General features: G+C 39.9%; 1 protein-coding gene and 1 pseudogene across 4 annotated transcripts in view; one reads left to right on the forward strand and one right to left on the reverse strand.

The window, feature by feature from the left end:
• The window catches only part of AGBL4 (AGBL carboxypeptidase 4), a 1,079,895-nt gene that overhangs the window by 283,509 nt on the left and 782,980 nt on the right, over nucleotides 1-13,406 (forward strand). The gene's annotated exons all lie outside the window — the stretch shown is intronic.
• LOC308500921 (large ribosomal subunit protein uL22-like) lies at nucleotides 9,920-10,483 on the reverse strand (annotated as a pseudogene). Its single transcript has one exon. The product of its transcript is annotated as a large ribosomal subunit protein uL22-like (transcript).

Here is a 13,406-nt window from a genome sequence, read left to right on the forward strand (position 1 = left end):
GAATTGCCTTCCATCCCTAATTTAATGGACGCTTGACTGTTTGGGAACATACCACCATGTAGTGGGACTGGCGGATGTTTGCTTTTGTGTCTTGATTGGCTGCCATTGATAATATGTAAGCACCTTGATGTGAGCCGCTGTTGTTCCAGCACAGTACCCCGAGAGGCCCAGAGAGAGAGTGGCAGTGCCCTGAGAGCCCTGGCTGAGTCCAGGAAGTCTGGCTGTGTCCAGAGAGAGTGGCAGTGCCCTGAGAGCCCTGGCTGTGTCCAGGAAGTCTGGCTGTGTCCAGAGAGAGTGGCAGTGCCCTGAGGCCCTGGCTGTGTCCAGGAAGTCTGGCTGTGTCCAGAGAGAGTGGCAGTGCCCTGAGGCCCTGGCTGTGTCCAGGAAGTTTGGCTGTGTCCAGAGAGAGTGGCAGTGCCCTGAGAAACTCTGGCTGTGACCGGGGAGACTGGTGGTACCCTAAGAAGCCCAGGAAGTCTGGCTGTGACCAGAAGTACTGTGGTGGTGCCCTGAGAAAAGCTGGCTGTGCCCGGGGAAACAGGTGGTACCCTAAGAAGCCCAGGAAGTCTGGCTGTGACCAGAAGTACTGTGGTGGTCCCCTGAGAAAACCTGGCTGTGCCCAGGGAAAACAGGTGGTACCCTAAGAAGCCCAGGATGTCTGGCTGTGCCCAGAAGTACTGTGGTGGTGCCCTGAGAAACCCTGGCTGTGCTCAGAGAGCCTGGCTGTGTTCAAGATAGTGCACTTACCTCCAGGCTCCTTGCACAGGGCCCCTCGCAGAAGACGTTTGTCGCGTAGATTGTGAGGCGAGACCCTGTAGGGGTGGAGTGTGGGGACAAAACCCCAAAAAACAGTTTCCAGGCTCTCGGCCTCACATAGAAAGGTGCTGGCTCGGGTAGTAAATGGCCATCAACTGTGATCAGACGCCAGCAGCTGTGGCTAGTTGGCCGTCAGCTGTAACCCGTAAGCCATTGGCCACTAATATAACGACTGTGGCTATGCTAGCAAGGAAGGAATGGGGGCTAGCGAGAAGATGGTGGCTGGCAAGCGCGGATTGCAGAGAGGCGGATGCCGCCAGCGAGAATATATTGGTTTGACTCCCCTATCTATGGCTCCATGGGTGTTCCTTTTTGGCCTTACCATGTCCTGCGTTCTTGGGCGGGGAGTGGGAGCTGAGACCCTGCACGATAAATGGCGCAGCGAGCAGGGTCCCCTGCGTGACAGTAGGTGCTCCACAAATGTTAGTTAAGCTTTTGCTTCTTTCTTCCATCTTTTGTCTCCTCCACTTATGCATATCCCTACTGGTAGTGAAGAGGAAAAACAAACAAGCACACAAACAAACATAAAAAAGAAGTTGCTGACTAGCAAGGTTGAAACATATCAACTCTAAGGGCAGTTTTACAGATGGTCTGAAACGGAGCATTTACAAAAACGTATTTGCTGTTCACTATAATTTCTCCCACTCTTTTAAGTTAACAGAGCACTTTTACACACATCATCTCATTTAATCCCCACAACAACTGTGTAAAATGAGGTGTTTTATCTCATCCTCTAGATGAGGAAACTGAGACTTATGGAGACTTACGGACTGCCCAGACGCATAGAGATCATCAGAATTGGCTCTTGGTCTTTTAACATATAATCCTTTCTTTGGAGTCTCACACTGAAAATCGAGCTTAAAATCTTTCAGCTTCCACCCAACTTTCCTGTGTTCCTGGCTACAGGCCTATCTTTAATACTATAGGGCACAACTCCCTTTTTCTTCTCTTTCCTCCATGGTACGTGAAATTGATACAGTCCTGAATGTGGATGTAGAAGCCTGGAGATTAGTCGGCTGTCAGGAGAAGAAAACATGTAGCTGACTCCCATTGCCTTAATTCAGACCGTTGTTATTTATTACTTGGACTGTTGAAGTGGGTCTCCTTCCTCTCCTTGACTCCTTAATATTGATCTTTCAGACCCCTAAGGACGTTCTGAACACTGTAAAACTCAACTCTGTTCAAATTCTTCCTGTGCTTAAACAAAACAAAACAAAGCAATGCTTCCCCATCTCCGACAGACCTGAGGTTTGAGCAACTCAGGCTGCATCAAGGCTCCTCGTTTTCCATCATGCCCTGGTAAGCGTACCACCTGTCAGTAATACTGATCCTGCCTTAAGGGCCATTACAGGTGTTTTCTTTCTTTCTAGAACTTCCTTTGTCCTTTTCATCTCTCTTGGTGAACTCTTCTTTTTTTTTGCCCTTCAAAACCTGGGTTGGATTAGATGACCATCATCACAAGATTCCTCCTATGTACTATTATATCTCTTCTTACACTGTATAATAATGGCCTGTTTTTTATGTCTGTATGCCTTGAATGCAGGGCCCTTTCCTATATTCTTCTCTATATCCCTATTGCTACCTGTAGTACCTGACAGTTTATCATCATTAAGTATATAATAACACCTGTAGATTTTTTGGTAGATATTTGTTATCAAGTTGAGTTCTCTAGTCCTATTTTTTCTTAGAGTTTTCATTATGAATGGGTGTTGAATTTTGTCAAATAATTTTTCTTCATCAATAGATATGATCATATAATTTTTTTCTTTAGCTTATTAATATGGTGAATTACATTGACTGACTTTTGAATATTGACTCATCCCTGAATAAATTCCACTTGGTTATGGCATATAATTCTTTCCATATATTGCTGAATTCTGTTTGCTAATATTTTGTTAAGGATTTTTACGGGATATTTAAACGGATACTGGTTTGTAGTTTTCATTTTTTGTATTGTCTTTGTTTTATTTTTATATCCTATTAAAATAGTAGCTTCATAGAATGGATCATGAAGTGTTTACTCCTTTTCTATTTTCTGGAAGAGATTTTAAACTGCCCATGTTGTTATATTCAAAGTAAGTTTCTTATACACATTATATGGTTAGGTCATGTTTTCTACTCCACTCTATCAATCTCTGTCTTTCATTTGGTGTATTTAGATCTTTTACACTTATGATACAGGCACACCTCAGAGAAATTGGCAGGTTTGGCTCCGGAATACCACAATAAAGTGAGTATTGCAACAAAGCAAATCATAATCTTTTTGCTGGTGGAGAGTGTTGCCTTCAATTTGTGAAAAATGCAACATCTGTGAAGTGCAATAAAGTGAAGCACAATAAAATGAGGTATTCTTGTAATTATTACCATGTTAGGACCTAAGTTTGTCATTGTCTTTTTTCTTTTATGTTTGCTTTTCTTATATTTAAATCTGTTTACTCTTCCTGCCTTTCTATAGGATAGTTGGACGTTTTTTAGATTTCCATTTTGATTTATTTATAGTGTTTTTGAGTATATTTATTTGTGTATATTTTTTAGTGATTGCTCATTATATACACATAATTTATTGCAGTCTACTGGTGTCTTCATGTTACTGGTCTGAGTGAAGTGGAGAGCCCTCTTCTTTTTTTACACCTTTTTACCCTCCCCTATTTATTACATAATTGTCATAAATATTTCCCTTATATATATTTAGAGCTACATCAAGCGGTGTTACAATTTTTGCTTCAATTATCAAACATACTTTAGAAGACTGAAGAGGAGAAGGAAAGTCTATATTTACTTACATTTTTGCTTACTGTTTTCTTTTCTCCTTCCTAGTGGTCTAAAATCCCTTCTCTAATGTTTTCTTTCCTTTTTTAAAAAAAAATAATTTATTGGGGTGACAATTGTTAGTAAAGTTACATAGGTTTCAGGTGTACAATTCTGTATTACACCATCTATATATCACATTGTGTGTTCACCACCCAGAGTCAGTTCTCCTTCCATCATATATTTGGCCCCATTTTCCCACCTCTACTACCCCCTTCACTCCTTACCCTCTGGTAACCACTAAACTCATTTACTTTCTTTTTAGAGAACTTCTTTAGCCATTTTTTTTTTTTAAGAGTAGGTCTGCCGGCAACACATTTTCTTAGTTTTTCTTCATCTGAGAGTGTCTTGGTTTTTTCTTCATTTTTGAATCATATTTTTGCTGGATATAGGATTCTGGGTTCACAATCCTCTTTCAGAAATAAAAATGTACCATTTCCCTGTTGTTCTGCTATCATTGATATTTTTCTCATAGAAATAAAGTGTTGTTTCAAGATTTTTTTTTGTCTTAGTTTTCAGAAGTTTTATTATGATGTGTCTTAGTGTTAATTTCTTTGAGTTTATCCTATATGGAGTTTGTTCAGTTTTTTGAACCTGTAAGTTTATGTCTGTTGTCAAATTTGGGTAGTTCTCAGCTGTTATGTCTTCTAGTACTCTTTCAGTCCTGCTGTATTTCTTTTCTCCTTCTGGGTTTCTGATGACATGAATGTTAGATGTTTTTAGTTTTAATTTTATAGGTCCCTGAAGCTATGTTCATTTTTTTCTCCTAGTCTGTTTTCTCTACATTAAGACTGAATAATGCCTATTGTTATATCTTTCCAGTTCACTGATTTTTCCCCCTTCTGTCTTCTCCATTCTGCTGTTTAGTCCAACCATTGAGGTTTTTTATTTTATTTTTTTATTTCAGTTGTATTTTAAAATTTTTATCTGATTCTTCTTTACAGCTCCTACTTTTTTCTGAGACTTTTACTTTTCTTGCTGATACTCTCTACTTTTTGTTTGTTTCAAGCATGTTTATAATAGTTTGTTGAAGCAATTTTATGATGGCTGCTTTAAAATCTTTCCACGTAATTCAACATGTCTGTCATCTCCCTGTTGGGATCTATTTATTGTCTTTTTTTTTAAAATCTCATTTGGAATTTTTCCTGGTCCTTGGTATGATGAGTGATTTTTCTATTGAAACTTGGAGATTTGGGGTATTATGTTATGAGACTCTGGATCATATATGTTTAGTTTATTGGGGTGACAACTGATCATATTTAAATCATCCGTTTTGGGTGACTTTCTCAAACAATATTCTGGAAGGAGAGGGGGGGTATTGCCACCTTCTTGCTGCCAGATGAAAGTAGAAGCCCATGTTTACTACTTGGCCTCTGCTGACAGCTAGAGCAGAAGAAAGAAGCCCTGGTTACTTTCGGGTGGGGTCTGGACTGCGGTGAATGTCATGATTCTCCTCAAAACTACTTGGACACCATGCCAGCGCCAGTGAGTAGTAGGAGGGACTGCTCATTGTGCCAGAGTAAACTTCCAGGTACTTACTCCACATTGTCTCTACTGACACCCCAGGGGGTGGGGGGGCTCATTACTACCCCTCAGGGTGAAACTGTTATCCCCTACTCAGCCTCCCCTGACACCACACTGAGAGTTGTCACAGCCCAGAGAATATGGAAATCTAGGCTTCTTACACTGCCTTTGTGGGCATAGGTGGGGTGGGTCCTCAACTTTTTTGTGGGGTTTGGCTATAGTAGAACATTTATTTTCTAAAAGTTTTCTGTTTTGTTAGGCCTCCTCTGTTCTAGTCCTTTGTCTAAAGAGAACAGATTTTTATTGGGTTTTGTTTGTCTGCATCTGTTGGTATTTCAGGGGTTTTGGCTTCTCCAGCACCTATCCAAAAAGAGGCAAAAAGAGAACTCATCACAATGTCATTCTTTGAGTCCTGAGATCGCTAGTCAGTCTTCTGGTTTTCTCTCCACTTAAGAGTGTTTTTATGTTTGTTTTATGTATAATGTCCATTATTTTCAGTTGTACTTAATATGAGAATTATGGAAACAAAATATACTCCATCTTCCTAAAAGCAGAAGTTCAGATTCTTTTATGGCTCCTGAATGTTTGAAGGAAGAGCAAGCAGAAAGTAAAAAAAAACTATTTGAAAGATTCTTTTTTTTTTTTGATGAGCAAATCGACTTTAATTTTATTAATTTGACACCCCAAGTCTTGCCCCCAAAAGTGTTTGAGGGAATTTACAAGGATTATATATGACAAAGAGTAAAATAACAAGAACCAGGCCTAGAAGAGTAAAAATTCGATAACCATGTTGAGAGAAGAATGCAGGTTTGCATAGGTAAGTCAAGTCTTTCTATGCATTAGTGAGAAAGATGCATGACCTATTTGAAAGATTCTGAATGGAGATAGTGCAAAAGGGATTCTGGAGGTGCTCATGGAGACAAAAATCATTTAAACATAAGTAAATAAACAAATAAAATTTAAAAACATTAAAAAATCATTTACACATGAGATAGCTATTGCATTTACAAACTAGAGGTAGCTCTGAGTTTCCTGGGTATGAAGGCAGAAGTAACATTATGACTTTTCTTTATTCCTTTGTTTGAGAAACAGAAGGAGATCTGTTGATTGAGAAAGAAGTTTTTTCTAGCCCTACATTCTAGGGGGGATTATTATGTGTATGCCTTAAATAAGAGGTTTTGTTTAAATTCATGTTTGGATATTTTTAAACTAGGTTTTTACCAAAATATTGTGTTTCTCATAGGTGAACATTTCTTGTACTAGCTGTATATGAAAGCTAAAGGCACAACCTATTCAGTTATGACACTTCTAATGGTAGTTAAGCTAACAAAAGTCAAGTATTATGCATTTTTTGTGTTGTTTAGAGGTCAGAAATCTTAAGGAATGGATAGTAAATTGTTTCCTCTTGTCTTTTTCAAATACTGGATAGCTTAATTGTTTGGCATGAGTTTTTGGCAAGGGCTGGATTGCCAGAAATTCTCAAGTTAGTCTCTAATGAGTGCATGGAGTATGTGTAATCTGATGTATTATTTCAAAGATATCTATAGTACATGTTTAATATAGATATTATGCTAATACTCATATATCTAGAACATAATTTTCAGTTTAAATAGATGCTCTTTTCCAGAAAAGCTTTTTATCTATAGAGGATGTTATGGCTGGGGTGTAGTGGGAGAAAAATAACATTACAGAATACCTACTATGTACCAAAAGTTGTACTACAAGTTCTATGTATATTCCTCAACTTTTTAAGTAACACTGTGGAGTAGTTATTATTCCCATTTTATAGATAGGCTGAGACTATGGGAGGTTAAATCCTTTGCGTAAAGACCCACAGCTAGTAGTGTCATAGTTGGGATTCTACAGCCAGTCCTGTTTCCTACACCTCCTCTATGTGGACCCTGTGGTTCAGCCAATCTACTTTGTTAGGAATGAAATTAAAAGAGAAAATGGATGTGAAATGTTTGGTAAGAACGAAGTGTGAATGGAGGTGAAAACACATTGGAAAACTCAAATCAGTGAGTTCAATTTTTCAGAGGCTGTTTAAATGGAAATTAGGACAAAGGAGTTTGAAAGAACTGGTTTAATGGTAACCAAATCTTTCTGTGAATTTCATTTTTACAACCTTTATTTGGCTTAGCAAGAATCGCCAATTATTTGTAGTACTTAGGGGTGTCTTATGAGATGTTAGAAAGCGTGTGGTCATTTTTGGTTAAGTGTATATTGCCAACATACGTGTGTGTATGTATTCTATAGTAAAATTATTGAAAAGAATTTGATAATGGACTAGCTAAAATATAGATCCTGAGAACTTTAAGCTCAAACGTCATCTAGGTTGGCCCAGTCTCCTTTATGGTTAGTAGGAAGCAGGTACCATAGGAGATTATGTGATTTGTGAGTTCTAGTGACTAGCAATGTAGCTGGGATGACAGCCAAGTCTCTCTGAATTCCAGTCCAGTATTTCCTATTAAAACGATCTAAAGACTTTCAGAATAATTCTATTTGTCTAAAGATAAGACTTTGCCTAATTTTAAATATGTCATTTAAATTTTATAGTTCTTTATTCTTATTAGCTTAATATTGTGCAGTGCTATAATTCAATGATGGTGCTTAAATATCAAGGCCCAGGAATATACAACTGAAAAGTACCAATTGTCTTACCCAGAAGGACCTTAGATAAAGGAGTATAAAGTCCTCTCAACTGTGAACTCCTAGGAGAAAGGAACATATCTCATTTTTTAAAAATTTTCAGTACTGGGTTTGTGGCCTGGTTGAATTTTGGTTGAATGAGTGAATGAACGAAGTTGAAATGTGTCATAACACTATTCAATATTGGAATTGAAAAAGGCCTTAACAAATCTAGTCCAATACCTTAACTTTAAATATGAGGGAACTCATAACAAAAGTATATACATACTTGTTTGTTGCATGAAAGGTTTCTATTATCAGGCCATATTCAGGTTTCACAGTCATCATACGTCGCACCACTGCAGGGGGTGCTGTTCCTTTTAGAGTTGATGTGAATGGTGCTGTCACAGTTGTATAGCTGTACACAATGTGTGAGTACACGAGATGGGCATTATTGTCCCGAAGTTACAGATAAGGAAACACGCCTAAAGGGAAGGGATTTATCCAACAGAAATTATGTGTAGCAGAACTGGTATTGGACCCCTGTTTTCTTAGAACTCAGTACTTTTTTCTTAAAGTGCTTCAGTCTGAAATCAGTTACTCCTTCATGCCTAACCCTATAGCACATTCTAGACAACATTTAAAGCAGAGACCCACGCACACACTATTCATAGCTCTTTTCTCAAACCTGTGTTTCCTGGTTTCCAGTTCTTTTCCCACTTCTGCATTTCTAGCTTTGCCTTTCTCTATGGCTCACACTATCTTTCTACTACACCCTTGCCTTATCTTCATCATAGGTTTTCCTTCTACCTTCGCTGCCTTCACAATTCAACGCCATTCCCGGTCACCTCCTGCTTTAGTTTTCTTCCACCCCATCAAATGCCTTCACTGTCATGATTTGCTGTTGGACATGATAGCATTTTTCTTGCTAATTTAGGAGTTAACAGGATTTCTCCTGTATATTCTCAGCTTTTTCTGACGTTCCTTTTGAAGTCCTCCCTGAGAACCATCTTGCCACCTGGCACAATTTCATGCTCGGCACGCCGTCTCGGGGTGATTCATCTCTCCCTGTCACACGGGCATGCATGCCAACACCTACATACACAGGTGAATCTGCTCCAGTTATATATTTTAATTACAGATTTAGTCAGAAGTAATTAAGCCTTTCTGTAATGGGAATGGGCACCGAGTTTTAAAAATCCATACCGTTACAGATATCCCATGTGTGGTTTGTGCCACTCTGGTTTGCAGAGTAAGAAGGAGCCCCTAGTGCAGTTAGATTAATCAATAGAAAGAGAATAAACTTAATGGAGCCAGAAAAGTGCAAAAAATGGTGCTTTCCCCCCTATATCTCATGCAGATGGAATGGCCATCTTGGGATTACGTCAGGGAATGGCAATTGCATTTTAATTACAGGGCTGATGGTTTTGGTGCTGCACCAGATGGAAGGGCCTTTTTAGAGAGAGGCCCACTCACCGCCCCTGTCGATTTTCCCTCTGATGCTGGTTAACAAACCTGACAAGAGACGAAAGTGATGAGGTTGCATTCTGATCCCATGGATTTTATTCCCTCGTCTGTTGCTTTACTTGAGTTCATTTAGATCTTGACTCCTGTGAAAGAGATGCTCCTTCACACACTTTAACAAATGAATGAGAAAGGATGAGACTGGAGGAAAGGATTCTTCTTCTGTCATCCTGGTGATTATTGCCTACAAAGCAGTTTCACTTCCATTGTATCACTTAACCATTATGACAATTCAGTAGCAAAGCTATTATTATCCCCATTTTAGCGAAAGGACAAGTTGAGATTAGGACACTTAAGCTTTTATAGATTTAGTAGCATTAATCAGTGAATTACTAGCATTAAGGCAGTGTTAAAATAAGAGAGTTATTTGTCCGGTAGATATCCAAAAATATACAGTTCTGGATCTAAAAGCCGTCCAACACCTGATCTCATTTAATGGAAACGGAAACTAAGATTCACGTGGTGTGTAATGGAGGGTAGTGTGGGATAGTTGACAGAGCATGGATTTTGGGGCTTGTCCTGGTAGTTTCACTTCTGCATTTATGTTATTGGAATTTGGAGGCAAGTCTACTCTTCAAGCTTCACTTTCCCCATTTCTTTTTTCTTTTTTTCACTTTCATTAGCATTTAGTTGATGCTGAATTTACTCCAGGCCATAAGTTTTTGTTCTTCAGTTTCTTTTGGGAGATCTTTTTCTTCTGTGCAGCCCCCTCTTCTGGCTTAGGAACAACCAACCTGCTCTTTCTCAGTTAGGACCATCTCAGTGTGGCAGGGAAAGCTCATGTGTGGGTTAACCCGCCCATGAACTTTGTTAAGATCTGCGCCGCACCCTGGGAGCTTTGTTCACCAGAGAGTCTACAGCTAAACCCTTAAGTTCAGCATCACTCTCTGCATTTTTAAGCGTGTGCAGTAAAAATTCTGCACTCTTTTTGGGCCAACGACCCTGCGTCCAACCCCACTGTCTGGCCTGGGCACACCTCCCAACTCCACCATTGTAATGATGGAGGTAGCACACATTGCTTTTGCAAAGTGATATCCTTTAGATACTTGGTGGCTTTTCAGATATGCATTCCCTTGATGGCCTGGGCAGTTTCATGAGTGTTCTTAAAATGAACCTGTAGATTTGAACCTTTCGATTTGCATAGTTTTGTGGGATTCTCTGGGTCAAGCGAATAGCAAACCATTTTCAGAGGTCACCTCAGGATGCTTTCGGGAAGAACCACTTTTCCCATTTCTAAAAGGCAGGTCTGAACAGGATGATACTAAGACCCCTCCAGTCTTGAGTCTTCTGCTCCCAAGAACCCAGATTTCCCTATGTCTAGGCTAGGAGTCTTTTTCTCTTTTTCTCCCGTGGGTGGTAGTGAAGGCACCCAAATTCTTTAAAATCATTCTCAGAAGGTAGACTGGGGAGGATGAGTACTGAATTGAAGTTAATAGAGTCCAAACCCTTGAGGCTTTTTTAGAATGTTATCACCAGACCATTTAGAAGCCACTATTTACCCAGAAATGGCAATAATTCAGACATATGAACCTGGGATTTGTGGGGACAGAGCCAGGAGTGTAGTTTCCAGGCTCTCGGCCTCACGTGTAAAAATGCTTACTCGGGTAATAAATGACCATCAACTGTGATTGGATGGCCATCAGCTATAACCAGTAAGCCATTAGCCACTGATATAACTGCCGTGGCTACGCTAGCAAGGGGCGGAGTGTGGATTGCGGATTGCAGAGAGGCAGATTGCAGTTAGCATGGCGGATTGTGGATAGTGTGGCTGCTGGTTCCTGTGTCGCCAACCGAGCCGCCAGCAAGAATATAGTGGTATGACTCCCCTATCCATGGCTCCGTGGGTGTTCCTTTTTGGCCTCACCGTATCCTGCGTTCTTATTTGGGGAGCGGGACCAGAGACCCCGCAGGAGACCCTGCCTGACAGATTGATATAAAAATTCTATTCTCAGGCACAAAATGCTATGCTGCCAAATGCCTTGCTAAGGCTGGGCACACAGTTTTGAAGCACAGAGATGAGTCATTGGGAATCATCGCAAGCCACTTTTGCCTTCATCTGAACTATTTGATTTAGTAGTACCTGTCCCTTAGAAACTCCTTCTTCCGACATTTTCTTCTTCAGAGAAGAATCATTTTTTATCTTCTCAGTATAATTAGACAGTTTGAGGGGGATAAACATCAGATCTTCACAGCTGTCGGGGCCTTGATTTATAGGAAAATTATTTGTTCTAATTATGAGAATGATTCATAGCTTATGCAAATGCATGATTTATTACCAGACCACCTCTTTTATATGTGGGCTTCATTCTCTTTAGGTTTTAGTTAAGAGCTTCTTAGGAATCGCAATATTGTCTAGATGGGGCTGCTGGATTCCTTTCATCCTTCTCCCGAATGCACACCTGGAATAATAATGGTGTGCATTCATCCACTTGACAAAAAGCCACTGAGCAATCCCTGTGCACAAGTCCCTGGGGACGTAGAAGTGGTGGTCACGTTTGCTGATATAGAGGACATGGGGGAATGGCATATTCAGTAGCACTTTACATAAGGGATTATTTCACAGGAGCCTCACAGCAGCGTCGTAAGGTAGGCAAGGCAGCTCTTATTCTGAAAGTTTTATAGATGAAGCAACAGGCTCAAAGAGGGAAAGTGACATACCCAAAGTCACTTAGTATAGAAGTTATAGGAACCGAATGGGAATAATTCGTAATTCCTGGCAGCCAGAGTTAGCCTGCACGCACTCACACAGGTTAAAATGGCTCCATACTTAAAGCATTGAAGGCTGGTATTAAAATTCCAGTGTTTTGGGGAGGGAGGAACACCTTGATCTGTTACTTGTTATTCATTCACTTGTTTGTCCTTTCATTCGGCAGGCCTTATGAGCGACCTTTCCAGTGCCTGCTCGAGTTAGGTACTAGGAGAGGAGTGGAGCTGGCAGTTGTTGGGGATGTGATACAAGCATCAGTTAGACATGGTCTCTCGTCGTGGAGCCCACTGGCTGTCTTCAATATTCTCATTTCCTGACATGCTTGACCTTCTATGTTCAAGGTACTGACAATTCCATGTAGGAGAATGACTTACTTTTTTGTTATTCCTGGGTTGGGTATCAGCTCCAGGCCTCTGTTCTTTCTTCCTCTGGTGGTGTGTGCCTGCATTATCTTACTAGACATTGAGTTCTTTGAAATCAGAGACATATATTCCACCTCTCTGTCTTCAGTGCCTGACACATAGTAAGTTCTCAACAAATGTCTGATCTGGGAACAAAAGAATGCATTAATGCACTGTTAAAGTTACTTTTGCATCTTTTTCTTAAAGCTTCTCCCATTCTGGCTCTGACTTAGTTCTTCTTTATTCTCCAGAGTCAATGGATGTGTCCTCAGACTGAAAGTCTCTTCTTCAATCCATAAACATTGAAAAGTCTTCCTCTGTTATTTGTAATCCTTGCGGAGGGACCCTACCCTCACCCTGTGACTTCCTTAGAGCTAATTTAGGAATGTAAAGAAGTGTAGTAATGTGAACATAGTATAACCTTGGACTTCCCTTAGCTTCTCTGAAACTTAGTTTCTTTCTCTGTAAAATAGTAATAATCTCTACAACTTGGGTTGTATTTATAACCAAGGGAAAGTAAATATTTGCCAATTCCTATTCTAGAATTCATCCTTAGGTGTAAGCTCTTCCAGGAAATTTTCTCTGACCTAGGCTGTCTTAGTTTCCTTCTCAGTTTTTGAGAGTTCCCTGGTTTACCTCTGTTATATACTTATGACATTGTAATCTGATTTAATTTGTCTTGCTTCTCTACTACACAGTGAACTTTTGTACAAATGCATGTTAATCTTTGCATTTACTCATAGTCACTCAACATATTTATTGAGCACCTATTATGTGTCAGGCACTGTGCCAGATGTTGGGAGTTCAGCAATGAATAAAGCCAACACAGCCTCTCCTCTCAGGAATTACAGTCTTTAGCTTAGCTTCAGCATAGAATAGGACTCACCACTATTTGTTGGATGAATAAATGAAAAATGAGTGAATTCATGAGTGAATGAAACTACTTGGTAACTGTAGAGTGCTGTTTGGATGTTAGTTATTCATACTCTGAGTATATT

This window comes from Rhinolophus hipposideros (genome assembly GCF_964194185.1).
Source record: "Rhinolophus hipposideros genome assembly, chromosome: 8".
Taxonomy (NCBI): domain Eukaryota; kingdom Metazoa; phylum Chordata; class Mammalia; order Chiroptera; family Rhinolophidae; genus Rhinolophus; species Rhinolophus hipposideros.